This window comes from Microtus pennsylvanicus, chromosome 14 (genome assembly GCF_037038515.1).
Source record: "Microtus pennsylvanicus isolate mMicPen1 chromosome 14, mMicPen1.hap1, whole genome shotgun sequence".
Taxonomy (NCBI): domain Eukaryota; kingdom Metazoa; phylum Chordata; class Mammalia; order Rodentia; family Cricetidae; genus Microtus; species Microtus pennsylvanicus.
Window position 1 is genome coordinate 25,632,813 of NC_134592.1, and position 18,701 is coordinate 25,651,513.

The window sequence follows — 18,701 nt, forward strand, 5'->3', positions numbered from 1 at the left end:
GCCACATTTGAAGAGTTTCCATAATTATAGTGATAGGTAGAAAATTGATGCTCACAGTGCCTGATTTTATATAACCCAAAGGAACCAGTGATATTTCTTTTTTTTTTTATTAATGTATTTTTTTATTGATAAAAGGAGAATAAAGAAAAGAAAGAAAAAAAAAACAAATTTCCACCTCCTCCCAGCCTCCCATTTCCCTCCCCCTCCTCCCATTCTTCTCCCCCTCCTCCCACCCCTCTCCCCTTCCCCCCACTTTTCTCCCCCTCCCTCTCCAGTCCAAAGAGCAGTCAGGGTTCCCTGCCCTGTGGTAAGTCCTAGGTCCTCCCCCCTCCGTCCATATCTAGGAAGGTGAACATCCAAACTGGCTAGGCTCCCACAAAGCCAGCACATTGCGTTGGATCAAAACCGCGTGCCATTGTCCTTGGCGTCTCATCAGCCCTCATTGTTCGTCATGTTCAGAGAGTCCAGTTTTATCCCATGCTTTTTTTTGGTAACAGTCCAGCTGGCCTTGGTGAGCTCCCAGTAGATCAGCTCCACTGTCTCAGTGGGTGGGTGCACCCCTCGTGGTCCCGACTTCTTTGCTCATGTTCTCCCTCCTTCTGCTCCTCCTTGGGACCTTGGGAGCTCTATCCAGTGTTCCAGTGTGGGTCTCTGTCTCTATCTCCATCCGTCGCCAGATGAAAGTTCTAGGATGATATGCATGATATTCATCAGTATTGCTCTAGGATAGGGTCATTTCAGGTTCCCTATCCTCAGCTGCCCAAGGAACTAACTGGGGGCCTCAGCTTGGGCACCTGGGATCCCCTCTAGGGTCAAGTCTCCTGCCCATCCTAAAGTGGGTCCTTTAACTAAGAAATGGGGTTCCGTGCTCCCCTATCCAACCTTCCTTTATCCCGATCCTCCTGTTTCCCCAAGTCCCCCCTCCTTTCCTTCTACCTTTTCTCTCCCCAACTCCCCTTACCCCCATCCCACCCCACCCCCAACATCCCACTTTTCTCCCCGGCAATTTTGTATACTTCCCTTATCCAAGAGGATAACTATATGTTTTTCCTTGGGTTCACCTTCTTACTTAGCTTCTTTAGATTCGCCTATTGTAGACTCCGTGGTCCCTATTTATGGCTAGAAACCAATTATGAGTGAGTACATCCCATGTTCATCTTTTTGGGTCTGGGATACCTCACTCAGGATAGTGTTTTCTATTTCCATCCATTTGCATGCAAAATTCGAGAAGTCATTGTTTTTTACCGCAGCGTAGTACTCTAATGTGTATATATTCCATACTTTCTTCATCCATTCTTCCATTGAAGGGCATCTAGGTTGTTTCCAGGTTCTGGCTATTACAAATAATACTGCTATGAACATAGTTGAACAAATGCTTTTGACATATGATAGAGCATCTCTTGGGTAAATTCCCAAGAGTGGTATTGTTGGGTCGAGGGGTAGGTTGATCCCGAATTTCCTGAGAAACCGAAACACTGACTTCCACAGTGGTTGCACAAGATTGCATTCCCACCAGCAATGGATGAGTGTACCCCTTCCTCCACAGCCTCTCCAGCAAAGGCTATCCTTGGTGTTTTTGACTTTAGCCATTCTGACAGGTGTAAGATGATATCTCAAAGTTGTTTTGATTTGCATTTCCCTGATCGCTAAGGAGGTTGAACATGACCTTAAGTGTCTTTTGGCCATTTGAACTTCTTCTGTTGAGAATTCTCTGTTCAGTTCAGTGCCCCATTTTTTAATTGGGTTAATTAGCCTTTTAAAGTCTAGTTTCTTGAGTTCTCTATATATTTTGGAGATCAGACCTTTGTCTGTTGTGGGTCTGAATTTCTCTTTTATCTTGTCAGCATGTCACTAAAAATACCTTTTCGATTTCATTCAAGATTTAGATCATAGAGATAGTAAAGATAAAGAAAGATTGGCGTACTCTTTCCTAAGCTTTCTAGATGTTTAGTAAATACCAGAAATAGCTCCATTGCAACAATATGGCCTCTAAAATTTGCTTCATGGGTATTAGTGTGGCCATGGTCCTCCTGATGAAAGTGCCCAAATAGGGCTAGTTAGCAGAAGTTAAGTAGAGGTAAAATAAAGCTATAAATATCGGGTCAAAACCAGTGTAACAGCGCTGCACTTTCAGCCACAGCGTGTTCCCTGTTTTCTTCTTCTCCTTCCTTCCTTCCTTCCTTCCTTCCTTCCTTCCTTCCTTCCTTCCTTCCTTCCTTCCTTCCTTCCTTCCTTCCTTATCTCTCCTCTCTCTCCCCTCTTTTTTCTTTAAATTTATTTATTTTTTTAAAAAAATAATCTTTTTTTTTTCATTTTATATTCCAATCCCCGTTCTTATTTCTTCACCTCTCATTCCCCCCACCTTCCACCCACCCCACCCCCATCCACTCCTCAGAGAGGGTAAGCCTTCTCATGGAGACTCAGCAAAGTCTGACACATCACTTTGAAGCAGGACCAAGGCCTTTCACACTGTATCTACGCTGAGCAAGGTATCATTTTAAAGAGAATGAGCTCCACAAAGCCAGTTCAAGCACGGGGACAATCCTGGTCTGACTGCCAGGGGCCCCACAAACTGCCCCAGCAATACAGCTGTCACCTACTTTCAGAGGGCCTGGTTTGGTTACGCAACTTCCCCTGCTGTCAGTCAGGAGTCAGTGAGCTCCCATTAGCTCAGGTCAGCTGGTTCAGTGGGTGTCCACATCATGGTCTTGGTGCCTTTGCTCATATTATTGCTCCTTTTATTATATAAATTGGGTGGTGTGGGGAAATCTTGAAATCCACTGGCGTTTAAAAATGGTTTATAGTACCTTAATAATAGTCTCAAGGGATCCTGATTCTCTGTTTCCGACTTAGTAATAATCCATGGGAGTGATTTTCATATAGGTTAGGCCTGGTTGTACAGGGTTTGCTTGCAAAGCTGTTGGAGAGAGGCCCTTATTCACATACCAGTACCGTCAGTTGCATCTCAGGTGCTCTTGAAACATAGTTGTGTTGTGTCTCCTGTCCCCTCCCCCCCCCCCTTTAAGAAGATAATGAAAAGATGTAGTATTCACCTCCAGGAAAAAGAGTTTTACTTTTCAGCTCCTTGCTTCTTTGCTCCTCCACTCCACCCCTCCTTCTGAGACATGGTCTGTCTTTGTAACCCAGAGTGACTTTAGATTCACTATGTAGCCCAGGCTGGCTTCAAACTCCTGCCTCAGCAGTCTAAGTAAATTTCTCTCAGTTGTTTTGGATTTAGCAATATTTCTGATTATGCCTTGTTTGTTTTTCACACCTTGTGGTTCTGTTCTCAAAGTGATATCTGCTACAGGTCTGTGTGAAATAGGGGTTATAGATCACTGAGTTGTAGCTGCTGACAGCTGAGACTACCTCTGAAATGTGATCAAATGCCCTTTAGTTTCTTGGGTATTTTTATAAAATGTTAGGTAATTTGGGAATGTTGGGCTATTGTTGCCTTATGTACTTTATAACCAGACAGAAACTAACCTCCTGTAGTTGTGTGTATGTTTTGTGTGTATGTGCACCTGTGTTAGGTGTGTGTACTTGTTTATATGTTTGTGGATGTATGCTTTTTGGTGTGTGTGTGTGTAAAACCTTGGGTATTTTTTCCTCTGACAGCTTCTCCACATTATTTTTTTTGTACTTTGAAGAACTATATGCCTGGGAGTGGGACCCCCCCCCACATGAACACACACATTGCTTTGCTATTGTTCCAGTCTTGTTTGTGCATCCATTTTGAGAAGAGACTGCATCACAACAGATTTTCTGATATTCTGGCTCTTAAAATATTTCTTCCCTTTTATTTGGATGTTCTTTGAGCCATAGATGCAGGAGCTATAATATAGATGTATCTTCGGGGTCTCACCTGTAGCTAGTAGATGTAGTCTCCTAATGTCTTCTGGGAGAAGGAGAATTAGCCTTGCCCCCTGGGTGAGTCTCCTCCAATGAAGCTATTTAGCTGTGCAACCACAACCACATATGCACAAACTAAAAAAAAATGGACTTGGCAGGTTGTTTGTGTGTGTATATGTGTGTGTGTGTAAGTGTGTATACAACAATAAAAGAAAACAGACTGCCATCTTTACAGTGGGGGAATGGGACAGGTTTGAGGGAAGGAAGCCAGGAGTAGTTGGAGAAAGCAAAGGGAGGAGGGAACGTGATGTTATTCTAATTAAATTAGAAACATATTAAAAAACCACAATTATTTACTTATGTATTTACTTATTGTGTGTGTGTCCACATGTGCACACACTACAATGGATGGAGGTCAGAGGACAACTTGGAAGAATCAGTGGTTTCTACCATGTGGTCCCAGATGAACCCAGTTGTTAGGCTTGCTGGCAAGCCCCTTTACAAAACCGGTGAGTCACCTTGCTGGCCCGGCACTGCATGTATGTTTGAGACAGGGTCTCTGACTGTTCTTGGAACTCTCTGATTTAGCTAGGCTGGCCAATGAGTGATCTTCATGATTCACCTGCCTCCACCCCACCCCATCCCCCAGTGTTGCCCTTAGCATGTTATTGTGATTGTCTTCTACTTGGGCTGTGGGATTGAACTTAGATCCTGATACTTGCACGGCAGGTATTCCCCTCTGAGACAGCACTTCTCTTCTTTTAAAGATCAAATATGTTAAACCAAAATAGATGTACAAAATGAGATTATTGGCCAGCCCAAGAACATGTATGTTATGGTGGTCCTTAGAATTTCTGCTTTTAAAAAATTTTTTGATTTGATTTTTTTCAAGACAGGGTCTCTCTGTGTGGCCCTGGCTGTCCTAAAACTCATTGTGTACACCAGGCTGGCCTCGAACTCAGAGAGCAATCTGCTGCTTCCTCCCCAGGAATTAGGCGTGAGCCACCACCACCCAGCTTAGAATTTGTTTAATCATTAATGCCCTTTCTTTTTAACCATGGCTTTCCTATAATTATATAAAATCTCATATAAAGTCTTGACAAGTAACATTTTTCTTAAAGTTCCCAAATTTCCATCCTTTATTTGGCCTTTGTTTCAGTTTTTCACTGCTTCTGTTTCATTTTGAGGAAATCCTAACGTATTCCCTCCCTGAAGCCTTTTTGGAGTATCGGGACCAAAGTGACAATCTCTCCATCTGTCTTTTGTCCACATCACTAATATTTTTTTATTAATGTCTTTACATTGGCTTAAAATGATCTGGATATATTTCTTTAAAATTTCAAAGTAGGTAACAATAAAGTAGAAAAGGAGCTAAGGATTAAGCCAGCAGCGTGTCACCAAGATAGAATTGACATGATGTTTTTATCTTGTAAGACATCATGTTCGAATATCGTCTTCTTATCTGGAGACGCGTGTTCTGTGTCCTGCCATTACAGTGATCCAGATGACTGGCTCCCCTTGGCAGTGCAGTTCAGCAGAGAGAACGGCACGAGGGTGCTGGTTCATCCTCTTACACTTTGGAACTATCATTAGTCTCTCGTTGTCTGTAAAACACTCGCCTGTTGACAGAATGGATGACAAGATGACACCAATAGCTAAAAGGGTGTTCGTGGCTGTAGTGTGGATTCTTCCTCTTTCACATGCCGTTACAGGAATTCTTGCGATTTTCTGTCTTTTCTCCCATAATTGGTTTTACTGATGTTGCTTGTCTTTCTAAGATTGTTGCACTGTGCTTTCACTCTGATGTTTGTTATTTTATTTCCTTTTATTTTGACATTTTGCTGTGGGTTATTTACTAGTATGCATTGATGTTAAAATGCAAACTTGTAGCATAGTAGGAGCTCCTGTGTGGGTGTGGGTTAAAATCAGGTTTACTGTCTGTGCCGTACTGTGTTAGTATACAATGTATTAACCTGTATTGTGTGCTCAGTTAGCATTCGTTCATAAATTTTTTAAAAGTAAAATCTTTTAATAATTTTGAAAATTAACATTTGTTGTTTAGCCCTTCCCTCCCTTCCTTCCTGTGATGTGTTGTGGAATAATCTTTTTGTACACTGTGAAGATGTGTCTTTGACAAAGTACCTTCTGATTGGTGTAATAAAGAGATGAATGACCGGGGCTGGAGAGATGGCTCAGAGGTTAAGAGCATTGCCTGCTCTTCCAAAGGTCCTGAGTTCAATTCCCAGCAACCACATGGTGGCTCACAACCATCTGTAATGGGGTCTGGTGCCCTCTTCTGGCCTTCAGGCATACAGACAGAATATTGTATACATAATAAATAAATAAATATTTTTTTAAAAAAAGAGATGAATGACCAATAGCTAGGTAGGAAAAGAGGTTAGGTGGGACTTCTGGGGATAGAGAGAACTCTGGATAGAAGAAAAGGAGAGTCGGAGTCACCAGTCTGATGGAGAGGAAGGAACATGGGCAGTACAGAAAGTGAAGGTATTAAAGTCACAAGACAAAAAGTATATTCACAAAAATGGGTAAAAGCTGTAAGTAATAAAGCCTAAGCTGTTGATTGACTTTTTATACTTTATAAGAAGTCTCCATATGGCTATTTGGGACAAATATTCATCTACAGTGGTGTGTGTGTGTGTGTGTATGATATGCATATGTATATATGTAGGTATGTATGCCCAAGTAAGCAGAAGGCATCAAATGTCTTGTTCTATCACTTTTCACTTTATTCCCCTGAGAAAGGGTCACTGAACCTGGAGCTGGACTAGAGGCCAGCAAGCACCAGTGACCTTGTCTCCAGCCTTATATGTGGGTGCTGGTGATCCGAACTCAGGTCCTCATATCATCCTTACGCAGCAAGTGTTCACAGCCACTTCTGAAAAGCATGTTGGTTTCTGTAAGGGCTGTCCATCTTTGCTTTGTTCAACGATTGCATTAGCTTTGTTACTGAGAAAATGTATTGAAGCAGTAGTTTTATATTGGGGGATAAGAGTGAAAGTATCTCTGGGAAATCCAAATGGAAGGAAGCTGTGTTTGAGTTGGTGTAGTCTGAGCTTCAGATTCTACCTAAGAAGTTCAGTCTGTAAATGCATGGAAAATAAGAGCATTTTTCACTTCTTCTAAACTCAGGTTGAACCTCATTAACCTTGATGGGTTATTTGTATTCGTAAGAATTCCAAGCACCCTTGATCAGTGATTCCCCTGATTTAATCTCTGCTGCCATCTTCTATTGACTTAACTCTTCATGAAAAAACTTGACTTTTAAAAGCAGCTAAGAACTTGAAAGAAAATAAAAAGCCCCCAAACCCAACCAAATTAAACCAGGCTGCTACACATAGCTTAGATTAAATGTTGGGAGTAATAACGGAGTGACAACTGACATGATTAGTCATAAGGAAAACAGTGGGCTGTAGTTCCAGAAGGCACCTTTAGCAAAGAGAGGGTAGTGAAAAAGCCAAAGCCTAAACCATGTTTAGTGCAGTAGAAACGGAGAAGTCTGGTTCTTAGCATGAGGTCTTTTGAGTCCTATGTTTCCTGTACAGATCCAGTGACTTAGGTGGTGACGTGCCACTATTGTTAACAGGATTCTTGGAGACAGAGGTCTGAAGACCTTTATTACTCTGCGTGTAATTCCCTGTTTAAAGTCTCGATAGCCCTTTCCTAATCCAAACCTATGTTGTAAAATAAGGCGCTGTTCCTAAGTTTTAATATTCAAGATGTATTTTTAAGAAAACACAGAGGCCAAATTTATTGAACTTGGTGGAACTTAGTCTTCCTCTAACACTGTGGCAGATGTTAAGTCTGTCGGTGCTCTGTGTTCCCATGTCTTTAAAAAAGGTGTCTCTTGGCAGAGATACTCTACGAGTGAATACACCAAACACAAACTAGAGGGTTCAGTTTAATTCCCACGCCCTTCTTCCAAATAATAAAAGCTAGGAGTTTAAGAATTTGGGAAATAAGACAGCCCTTCTAATGTTTATACTCCCTCAGTGGCTTGAAGAATTCTGTAGTCCAGAAAGTAGAAGTGGGCTGAATGTCTTAGTTTTTCTTCCATTAAGGCATCACTAATATTTACATATTTATCATCTGATGATATTTAATAAATAATTCAGGAATGAGAATATTTTCAATTTTCATTTTCTGATACCATTATTTTTGCAACAAGACAGACATAGCTAGGGATAAGACTTGTGTCTGCGTGTTGTGTTTGTTGTGCATTTGTGTGTAACTGACACCTGGAGGAAACAGGATAGTAAATGTGATACACTAATTGTGAAGTATTGACAGCTTCATATTAGTTATAGGTTGACTTAATGTCTGAAGCAATTAAAAAGATAAACTCCCGCTTTGGACATAATAGCTTGACTTGGAAAATGGGTAGTCTGAAGCCAACAAGATGCTGTGTGCCAGTGTATAAGTCCTTTACTACCACAGAGAGCATTAAGAGGCATACACAGGCTTTAAACATGCAAATTTAGCTGTTTGTATATTATGCCTGCAGTCTTTATTGTTACCTTATCTTTAGAGAAATTTTAATTTGATAGCATATCATTTTAAGTGGCAAATTAAATTGTTTTTTAGGTGCTTGTTTCAGGGAGCTTTCTACAAGGGCATAAAATGAGAAAAGATTGTACTCAGCCTCACGCAAGCATTGGTATCGCTGTTATACTCTTTAAAGTTTGGAAATGGTAAAATTATTTCTGTAAAATTTAAAGTTCAATCATTCCTATATATTCTGAAAACTGTTTTAGGTGCTGATAAGTAACATGACTAATAAAGCAGAAGTCTGTGATTTTCCTCCTTAAATTCACTGAATGCATTTAATTTCCTGTATTTCACATAGGTAAAGACTGGGTTTGTATCACATGTAGGGTCTTTATTTTAAGGGCACTGCTAATGATACGATACTAGAGGCAGGCAAATTTTTGTCAGTTCTGTGTTTCAAGAGCAGGGTGGTTACCGCCCTAATAATGCACTGGGTTTTTGCAGAAAAGCTGTAAGACTTTGTATTAGTTAGGTTTTTAGTAATAACAAAACACTAACCTGACTAAAAGCACCTTAAGTGAGGAAGGCTTATTTGGATTACAGTTTAGAGGGACACAGTCTGTTATGGCAGGGAAGGCATGGCAGCAGGAACCCGAGACACTTTTCTCCCAGCAATGGCTTGGGGTCATCCGTGTTCAGGATAGGTCTTCCCTCCCTTAGTTAAACCTTTTTAGAAGCGGCGTCATAGTGATGTCCAGAAGTAGTTCCCCTTGTGATTCTGAATGCTGTCAGGTTGACAGTTAACATTAATCACTATGGGAATGTATTTTTAAAACTTTGAAATAATTAGAGATTTATTAACAACTCAAGGAACAGAGGCTTCGTCAGGTTTTTGTTTAAATTCCGAGTACAGTAGTGGTTTTGACTTTTATTTTTTCAGTGCTTTCTCCCTGTCTGCTGTGTCCTGATTCAGAAACTAGAATCCCTTGTGTGCTGTTTCACAAGTTGGAAAGCACAGGGTAGACTCTGGACTCACTAAAGATGCAGGATCCCCGGGAAACTCTCAGACTTTTACCCTGCGTGTCAGCCTCTCAGAGCCTCGGTGAACTGAAAATATACTGAACCCAAGGACTGCCCAGATGTTGTAGCCTAGCTTTGATCTGCTTTCATGCTGTTTCCTTTCCAGTGGTCTCTCCCAACAGAAGCAAGTATTTTGAGAAGGAAACTATCACTTAGACCTTTGTATTATTTATATGATTTGTCATAAAGGGTCTGGCATTCTGTCATCACAATAAAAAAAAAGTCAAAAATTAAAACATAGCAGCCAGAAAATAGAAATAGGCTTATAGATTCTTTGGATATTAGGTATGGTAGTATCATAAATCAATTTAAAAAGAATAGTTATTTGTATGTTAACAAACTAATAATTACAGCAAATAATTAGAAAGTATAAAAGGAACTTTTCTGAAATCTTACAGCCTATATAAAATCACTGAGCAGGTAGAGTGTATGGCTTCATGAAGAAGACAGATTTCATGCTGTTATCACATTGACTCTATCCTTATTGAGATTTGGTTGGCTTCAGTTTGGCTATTAATTCATTCATTTAGTTATCTATTGTTCTGGTTAGTTCTTATATTAAATTCACACAAGCTAGAGTTACCTGAGAAGTCTTTCTTTTTCAGTCAGGTTGACTTGTGGCCACATCTGTGAGATATTATTGTCTTGACTGTTAATAGATGTGGGAGGGCCCAGCCTACTGTGGGCAGTACCATACCTACGTAGGTGGTCCTGGGCTATAGAAGAAGCTAGCTGGTGAATTCTCAGATGAGCAATATTCATCCATTTTTGCTAGTTCCTGATGAGTTGCTGCCTTCACTTCCCTCAGTGATGGGTTGTGGTCTCAGGATATAAACCAAATAAACACTGTCCTCTCTTGTTGCTTTGCTTCTCGTGTTTGTCACAGTGACAGAAAAGTGAACTCGGGCATGTGTGACCAGGGTGTGGGGGCTGTCTCATCACAGAATGTAGATGTGAGTGACTAAGTGGTAGCATTGCTTTCATGCTCTGTTCTCTCTTACTGTTGTAGATAAGGCCATTGTACTAGTCCCACTAGTACAACTTTTGATCATCTGGGAATATTCTTTTTTTTTTTTTCATTTTAAAGGACAGTTTTGCTGGGTCTGAGACTTTAATTGCTTTCTTTTAGCCACTAGAATATAGTGTATGTAAGTTTTCTGGTTTCCACTATGCTTTTGTTTTGTGAGACAGGGCCTTATGTAGGCAAGGATATTCTTGAATTCTCTCTGTAGCCAAGGATGACTGAATTTCTGTCCCTCCTGCTTGCTTGGATTACAAGTGTGTGGCAGCATGCCAACTTTAAATGACTGGAGATCAAACCCAGAGCTTCGTGCATTTTGCATTCTACCAACTGAGTAATCTATCAACTGAGATACTCTCCAACTCTTGGTTTACTTTTTTCTTTTCTTTTCTTTTAACTTGGATTATTATTCATTACTTTGTTGGCATCATTAAGGTATCAGTATAAAATACCAGATGTGATAAACTGACATTTAGGAAGGTTGATATGCAGCTTTGGAAGCTAGTTACACTCTGTAGTCCAGGATAGTCTGGAACTCAGCAAACAAACAAAAATAGAGAAAACACCACTACCACAGAATGAATAAGGAATAAACTTGAGGGGAAAGCTCAGAATTTGCAAAATGTCTTTTCTTTTACTTAGCACTTTGGCTTTCAGAAATTTATCTTGCAAGTGTATTTAGAAGTGTGAATCAGAAGGTTATAAAGGAAGAAAAAACTTGTTAGGCATGGTGGTGCATGCTTTCAACCCCAATACTTGTGGGGGGGGGAGAGAGAGAGAGAGAGAAAGAGAGAGAGAGAGAGAGAGAGAGAGAGAGAGAGAGAGAGAGAGAGAGAGAGAGAGAGAGAGTTGCTATTAGTTCTGGGCTAGCCTCATCTACATAGCAAGTGCCAGACCAGTCAAGGGTACATAGGTAGACTCTGTCTGGAAGAAGAAGGAGGAGAATGAGAAAGAAGAAGAGGAGGAGTAGGAAGAGGAGAGAAGAAGAAGAAGAAGAAGAAGAAGAAGAAGAAGAAGAAGAAGAAGAAGAAGAAGAAGAAGAAGAAGAAAAGAAACAGCAGCAGTAGCAGTAGCTGTTTTTAAAGAATTATTTGGGATAGCTAAAGATTAGAAACTATCTACAAGTTTGCTAACTTTCCTTTTCTTTCTTTCTTTATATTTATTTAATTAAAAAACCACAAACTATTTTTTTCATTATAAATACCAATTCAAGTTCCCACTCCCTTTCCTCCTCCCATTCCCTCCACATACCCCACCCCACCCCTGTCCACTCCTCAGAGAGGGCAAGGCACATTGCTTTGGGGAAGATCTAAGACCCTCCCTACTTTATCTAGGCTGAGCGAGGTATCCCTCCAAAGAGAATAGGCTCCCAAAAATCGAGTATAAGCAGTAGGGATAAATCCTGGTGCCACTGCCAGTGGCACCTTATTATGCCCCACCCATGCAACTGTTAATCACATTCAGTGGGACTAGTTTGGTTCTATGCTTGTTCCTTCCCAGTCCAGCTGGAGTTGGTGAGCTCCTATTAGCTCAGGTAAACTGTTTCAGTGAATGAACCCATCATGGTCTTGACCTCTCATATTCTCATTCCTCCTACTCTTCAACTGGACTTTGTGAGCTCAGTCTAGTGCTTCAATGCGGGTCTTTGCCTCTGTTTCCATCAGTTGCTGGATGAAGATTCTATGGAGATATTTAAGATATTCATCAGTCTGACTACAGAGCAAGGCCAGTTCAAGCACCCTCTCCTCTATTCCTTAGGGTCTTAGCTGGGGTCATCCTTGTGGATTCTTGGGAATTTCTCTAGAGCCAGGTTTCTTGCTAGCTCATAATAGCTCCCTCAATCAAAAAATATCTTTTTTCTTTCATTCATCTCTGACCTTCCTCCATCTCAGCTTTTCCTTTCCAGTAAGTTCTCCTCATCCTCCCCCTTTCCCCCTTCTACCCTCACTTCTCCCCCCACCCCCTATAGTCCCAATTTTTTTCAGGTGATGTCTATTTAGACTTTCCAGGTGGATCTATATATGTTTTTTCTTAGAGCTCACCTTGTTACTTAGCTTCTCTAGTATCATGAACTATAGGCTCAATAGCATTTGTTTATGGCTAGTATCCACTTATGAGTGAGTACATATCATATTCATCTCTCTGGGTCTCAGGGTGGTGTTTTCTAGTTCCATCTATTTGCATGGAAAATTCAAGAAGTCATTGTTTTACCACTGAGTAGTACTCCAATGTATAAATGTGTCACATTTTTTTTTTTTATCCATTCTTCAGTTGAGGGACATCTTGGTTGTTTCTAGGTTCTGGCTGTTACAAATAATGCTACTATGAACATAGTTGAATAAATGTCTTTGTTGTATTATTGAACATCTTTTGGGTATATGCCCAAGTATAGTATTACTGGATCCTGAGGTAGTTTGATTCCCAATTTTCTGAGAATCGCCATACTGATTTCCAAAGTGGTTGTACAAGTTTGCATTCCCACCAGCAATAGATGAGTGTTCTCCTTACTCCACGTCCTCTCCAGCATAAGCTATTATTGGTGTTTTTGATCTTAGCCGTGCTGATAGGTGTAAGATGGCATCTCACAGTTGTTTTGATTTGCATTTCCCGGATGGCTAAGAATGTTGAGCATTTCCTTAATTGTCTTTTGGTCATTTGAGATTCTTCTGTTGAAAATCTGTTTAGTTCTGTACCCCCTTTTTAAATTGGGTTATTTAGAATTTTGATGTCTAATTTCTTGAGTTCTTTATTTATTTTGGAGATCAGTTCTTTGTCTGATGTGGGGTTGGTGAAGAAGCTCTTTTCCCATTCAGTAGGCTGCCTTTTTGTCTTTATGACTGTATCCTTTGCTTTACAGAAGCTTCTCAGTTTCAGGAGGTCCCATTTATTTATTGTCTCTCAGTGTCTGTGCTACTGGTGTTATATTTAGGAAATGGTCTCCTGTGCCCATGCATTGAAGGCTACTTCTCACTTTCTCTTCTATCAGGTTCAGTGTGTTCGGATTTATATTGAGGTCTTTAATCCATTTGAACTTAAATTTTGTTCATGTGGATAGATAGATATGGATTTATTTTCATTTTTCGACATGTTGACATCCAATTATGCCAGCACCATATGTTGAAGATGCTCTTTTTTTCATTGTATAATTTTAGCTTCTTTGTCAAAAATCGGGTTTTCATAGGTGTGTGGATTAATATCTAGGTCTTCAATTAAATTACATTGGTTTACCTCTTTATTTTTATGCCAGAACCATGCTGTTTTCATTACTGTAGCTCTGTAATAGAACTTGAAGTCAGGGATGGTGATCTCCGGAAGTTTCTTTATTGTATAGGATTGTTTTGGGTATCCTGGGTTTTTTGTTTTTCCATATGAAGTTGATTATTCTTTCAAGGTCTGTGAAGGATTGTGTTGGGATTTTGATGAGAATTGCAGCGAATCTATAGATTGCTTATGATAGGATTGCCATTTTTATTATGTTGATCCTACCTATCCAAGAGCATGGGAGAGATCTTCCATTTTTTGGTATCTTCTTCAATTTCTTTTTTCAAAGACTTAAAGTTTTTGTTGGATAGGTCTTTTACTTTTTTGGGTAGTGTTATCCCAAGATATTTTATGTTATTTGTGGTTACTGTGAAAGATGATTTTTTTTCAGATTTCTTTCTCAGCTTCTTTATTGTTTGTGTATAGGGGGGCTACTGATTTTTCAGAGTTTATCTTGTGTCCTGCCACATTAATGAAGGTATTTATCAACTGTAGGAGTTCCCTGGTAGAGTCTTTGGGGTCAGTTAAATATACTATAATATCATCTGCAAATAGCGAATGTGTGACTTCTTTTCCATTTTGAATCCCTTTGATCTCCTTGTGTTGTCTTATTGCTAGTTATAACTCTTACTTTTAAATTAATCCATTTCTATTATTTGTATTATTGGCTCGTGGCTTGTTACCTCACACTTTGCTTCATCGACAGCTGATGATGTCTCTCTCGTTTCTGCCTTCTCTCTTTCTGTATCTGTTTGAAAATCTTACCTGGCTATAGTCTTCCCTCCTGTAGACTAGAGTAGCCTCTTTATTAATCAATGATCATAAAACATATTCATGTCATACAGAGTGGCATCTCATATCATCTCACCATTTCTAATTTAAAAAGGAAGGTTTTAACTTTAACTTTGTAATATTGCATATAACAAAACATGTATCAAGCAAGAATTGCAGTTACAATATTTATTTTATTTGTATTTGACAAAATTAGAGAAAGTACTCTATCATCTATTCTGTCTTTGTGAATCTAAAGTTTTATATCTCATTTATCTTTTAGCATAATTATGAAAAACTATTATTAAAACTATCTAGTCTTCAACTCTATTAAAGACTCCAGAATGATATAATATTACTCAAGTAAACAGGAAGTGCATTGTAAGCATCTTTCGAAACTCTAGAAATGACAGAGATATCTGGATTTCTACATAGTCACCCAAGTTGGGGTATCCATCTTCAACCTGCTGGCCCATATTATCTGACAGACTTTTCAATGAAGCAGGAAATTAATAGTCATCAATAATAGTCAAACTTATAGCCATATTAGTTAGGTTTTCTAGATATGCAAAGATATATTTCAAATGGCAGTTTGTCCATCATTTTCTTCTGTCCTGTAGAATGTCTGGCAGTTTCATCTGTGAAGCAGGAACCATGAAGGAACATCCTGCTTTGTTTTGACAATGTTTAGCAATTATTTTCCTGTGGGTCTTGCATGTCCAGTTTGTATAGCACACTGTCAAGCAGTCTAGGTACGAGCAGTTTCTTGCCCATATGGCTAACTTTGCCACAATGAAAGCAAACTCCATAAGGAGCTTCTTCCATACCCATTATCTTCTTGAGGTAATTGGCATTGCCAGGATCAGACATGTCTCACTGTCAAGAGAAAGTCTAAATTCTTAATACGTTTTAAATGCCATATTCTGTAGATCTTTGACATGTTTGAAGATTACCTATCCATTTGAAAAATATCTCTGCATATCTAGAAAACCTAACTAACATGGCTATAAGTTTGACTTATATTTCTAGATATCTCTGCATATATAGAAAACCTAACTAACATGGCTATAAGTTTGACTATTATAGATGACTATTAATTTATATTTCTTAACTATATATTACATTTTTAATTGAGCTGTATAAATGTAATACTTTAAACAAGAACAGAAATATAAATATAGTATAACAAAATAAACTTAAATTTGCATAAATAAACCAAAATCTATACCAATTTAAAATATTTTGAGATTAGCAGTTTTCTTTTGGTTTAAGGATTTAGATTGAATAATCTTTCCTTTTTCCTCATTTCTGTATCCTGTCTCCTTTTCTTCTTTTAGAAAGACATTGACTATGACCATTAATCATTTATAGCCAACCCTGTTTAAATGAAAACCATTTATAATCAATATTTTGGGAATATTAGGCATAGTTTTCTATGCTAACTACTTTCTGGGGAGTGTACTGGTAATCTTATGGGATTCCTGAAAACATTGCAGAATTATGTTTAAATCTTTATTGTAATAGTCTGTGAGGCTGCATAATCTCAATCAATTACCTTGAAGCTGTCCTGGGTGTTAGATCACCTGGACCATCACTCCCATGGAGTAATTAAGATTCTCAGGGGGTCTTAATTACAATTGCAATTCTCTCATATTTTAGCTAGGCATATTAGGTACAAGACTTAGACTTTCCAGGATAGGACTGCTATTGGAATAATCTCTGTTATTTGCTAGTTATGTATAGCCTGGACATTTAGCATGTTTCTTGATTGATATTGTTCTTGTTGGTTGTCGTTTCATTTTTGTTTATATTATTATCTTTCCTTTCTTCTGCACAATACTTGATATTTGTTCTTATTGTGAATAGTTTTATGGTAGGATTACCACTTTCTTATTTAGAGAAAAAAAGGGGAGAAATGTGGGGGGATTTCCATCCATTTAGCCAATGACTTTTGGGGTAGCAAGCCTTAGGGTGTGGTCTTGTCTGCCTGCAACACAGTTTAAAAGCTGAGGGAGAGAGTTGGACACTGTCTCTTGTTCTCTTGGGTGGTCAGAGCAGAGAAGGTGGCAGAGAGACAGCTTGTGGTTGGTGGTTTTCTTCACCGCTGGGCAGAATGGCTGGACGAAGGCAGCTGCAGCAGTGACAGCTTCTGATTTGTTCTGTATCCATGAGCTTGTCTTTTGATTGGTTATTAGACTTTTGTGAGTTTTCACCTTAGGTAGAAATTGTGTCTTTAGTTCAGGTTATGAGTGGTGCAACTTCTCTGCTCCTGGGCCAAGTTTTTTCTGCTTACTCTGCTGCCCAGATGTTTGTGGTGTCTGCTGCAAGCCATCTTCAGCTTATCCTGTCCTCGCACCATGATGGGCTATACTCTGTGAACATTGGGCCCAAATAAATCCTCCCCACCTTAAGCTGCTTTGTTTAGGTATTTGGTCACAACATCTTAACATCTGAGCCATCTCTCTAGCCTCTAAAGCAAAATGATTTTATACAATATATATCTACGTTTTCTGTTCTTTAAATTTTTTAAGATTTGTTTTATTATTTTACATATATAAGTAATTTGCCTACAAGTATGTATGTGGACCATGTCTGTGTCTGGTGCCCACAGAGTTGATATTTGGGGAGACAGTTGTGAACTGCCACGTGGTGCTGGCACTCAAATCTCTGCAGATGCAACAAGTGCTCTTGACTACCACACCATCTTTTCAGCCCTGAATTTTCTTTTCTCAAAGCATCAAGTTAAGCATCAAGAGTTATGTGGCTAAAATTATCGATCCAATGGAGTGCAAAAAAATTTAAGAAAATATAAATGTAATTTAAGATATGTGTGTTATGGTCAGATTTCCCTTGTGTATTTCTGGGCCCTAGAAGTTAACCATAGTTAAACATTCTAAAGAGATAATGTATTTAAAATCTGTATAATGAACATCACAGTTAATGAAACAAGTTAATATTTCATTTCTTCACAGAGATGAATGCATTTAACAAATTGAACCATTATTTCTTGTACTTGTCTTAGGCTTGGTATGATTAAAAAGTACAAGTAGCTGTATGAAGCAAATGTTCTCATAGGATGTGTGGAGAAACAATTATTTTTAATCACTAAGACTCAAGGGAACTAATATTTTGGATTAGTGTCCTGTATGTGTCTCTCTTCTTATTAGGAAGACAATGATAACATTGTATGTGGGTAAAATTATTATGCTAGAAATGGAAAGTTATATAAAACTCATTTGACATGACATGAAAGTAGCCCTTGATGTCTTGCCTTCTCTATAACTTGTTAAAAGTTTGAATCAGTTTAATGTGTGTTTTGCATGAGGTAAGAATTTGTTCCTGGATTCTAAGTGTGCATTCTACTTGCCATTCATGTGCTTGAGAAAATCCTTATATATTATGGGTTCAGTGAGTGATGTCATAACTTAGCTTCATGTAGATATGCTTCAAAACTGCAGACTTGCTTTGATTGATTTGAGTTCTTTTGTTCAAAGAGGCTTGTCTTAGTTCTCCTGACTGGACAATTGATGAGTTGTTCTTTTAGTACTAGTTCCATAAAACACCAAAATTATCCTGACATGAGTGAGCTCAAGACATACAATAACATATCAGGCTAATTTCCAACAGATCTGAGTGGGGCATGATTCAACTAAAAATCTGAAAATTTCAGAGAAATCCTGTTAAATCAGTGACAGTCAGGCTATATAATATCAATGCTTATTGTGGGAAGAACTATTCTGGATGATCTTATAGCCCTAAGTGTTGTTAACCTAATTACCACACCTAGACCTCCAGTAAGCATAAGAAGTGGATGCTGCAGAACCTTCAGTGGCAAAGGGTGGGCATTCACCCTGGGACAACATGGCGTCTCTTTGACCGCCATTAATGTCACAGAGGGAGCAATATGACCTTTGCCTTACTTTGTCTTTCCAGATCTTTACAGATCTGTTTTACAGATCTGATTTGTACCCCAGAAAGCCTAGCTCAGGAGAGTGCTGGGGAGTCTTTGTTCACAGGGTCATTATTAAGGATAATTTGTTGAATTTCTTTCAAATGGTAGTATATTTATATGGAATCCCATTTCCAGTGGCTTGCTGTAGGTGTACGACTTTTATATTTTTGAAGAACAAAGCTTTGAATGCCCACGCTTGAGATGCCATTTGCGTTAATGTGCTGTGCCTGTGCGTTCAGATAGGCACCACTTTCATTG

The 18,701-nt window shown here is 39.0% G+C and overlaps 1 protein-coding gene across 2 annotated transcripts in view; it reads left to right on the plus strand.

The window, feature by feature from the left end:
* Cep128 (centrosomal protein 128) overlaps positions 1-18,701 on the plus strand; it is a 342,557-nt gene that overhangs the window by 84,583 nt on the left and 239,273 nt on the right. The gene's annotated exons all lie outside the window — the stretch shown is intronic.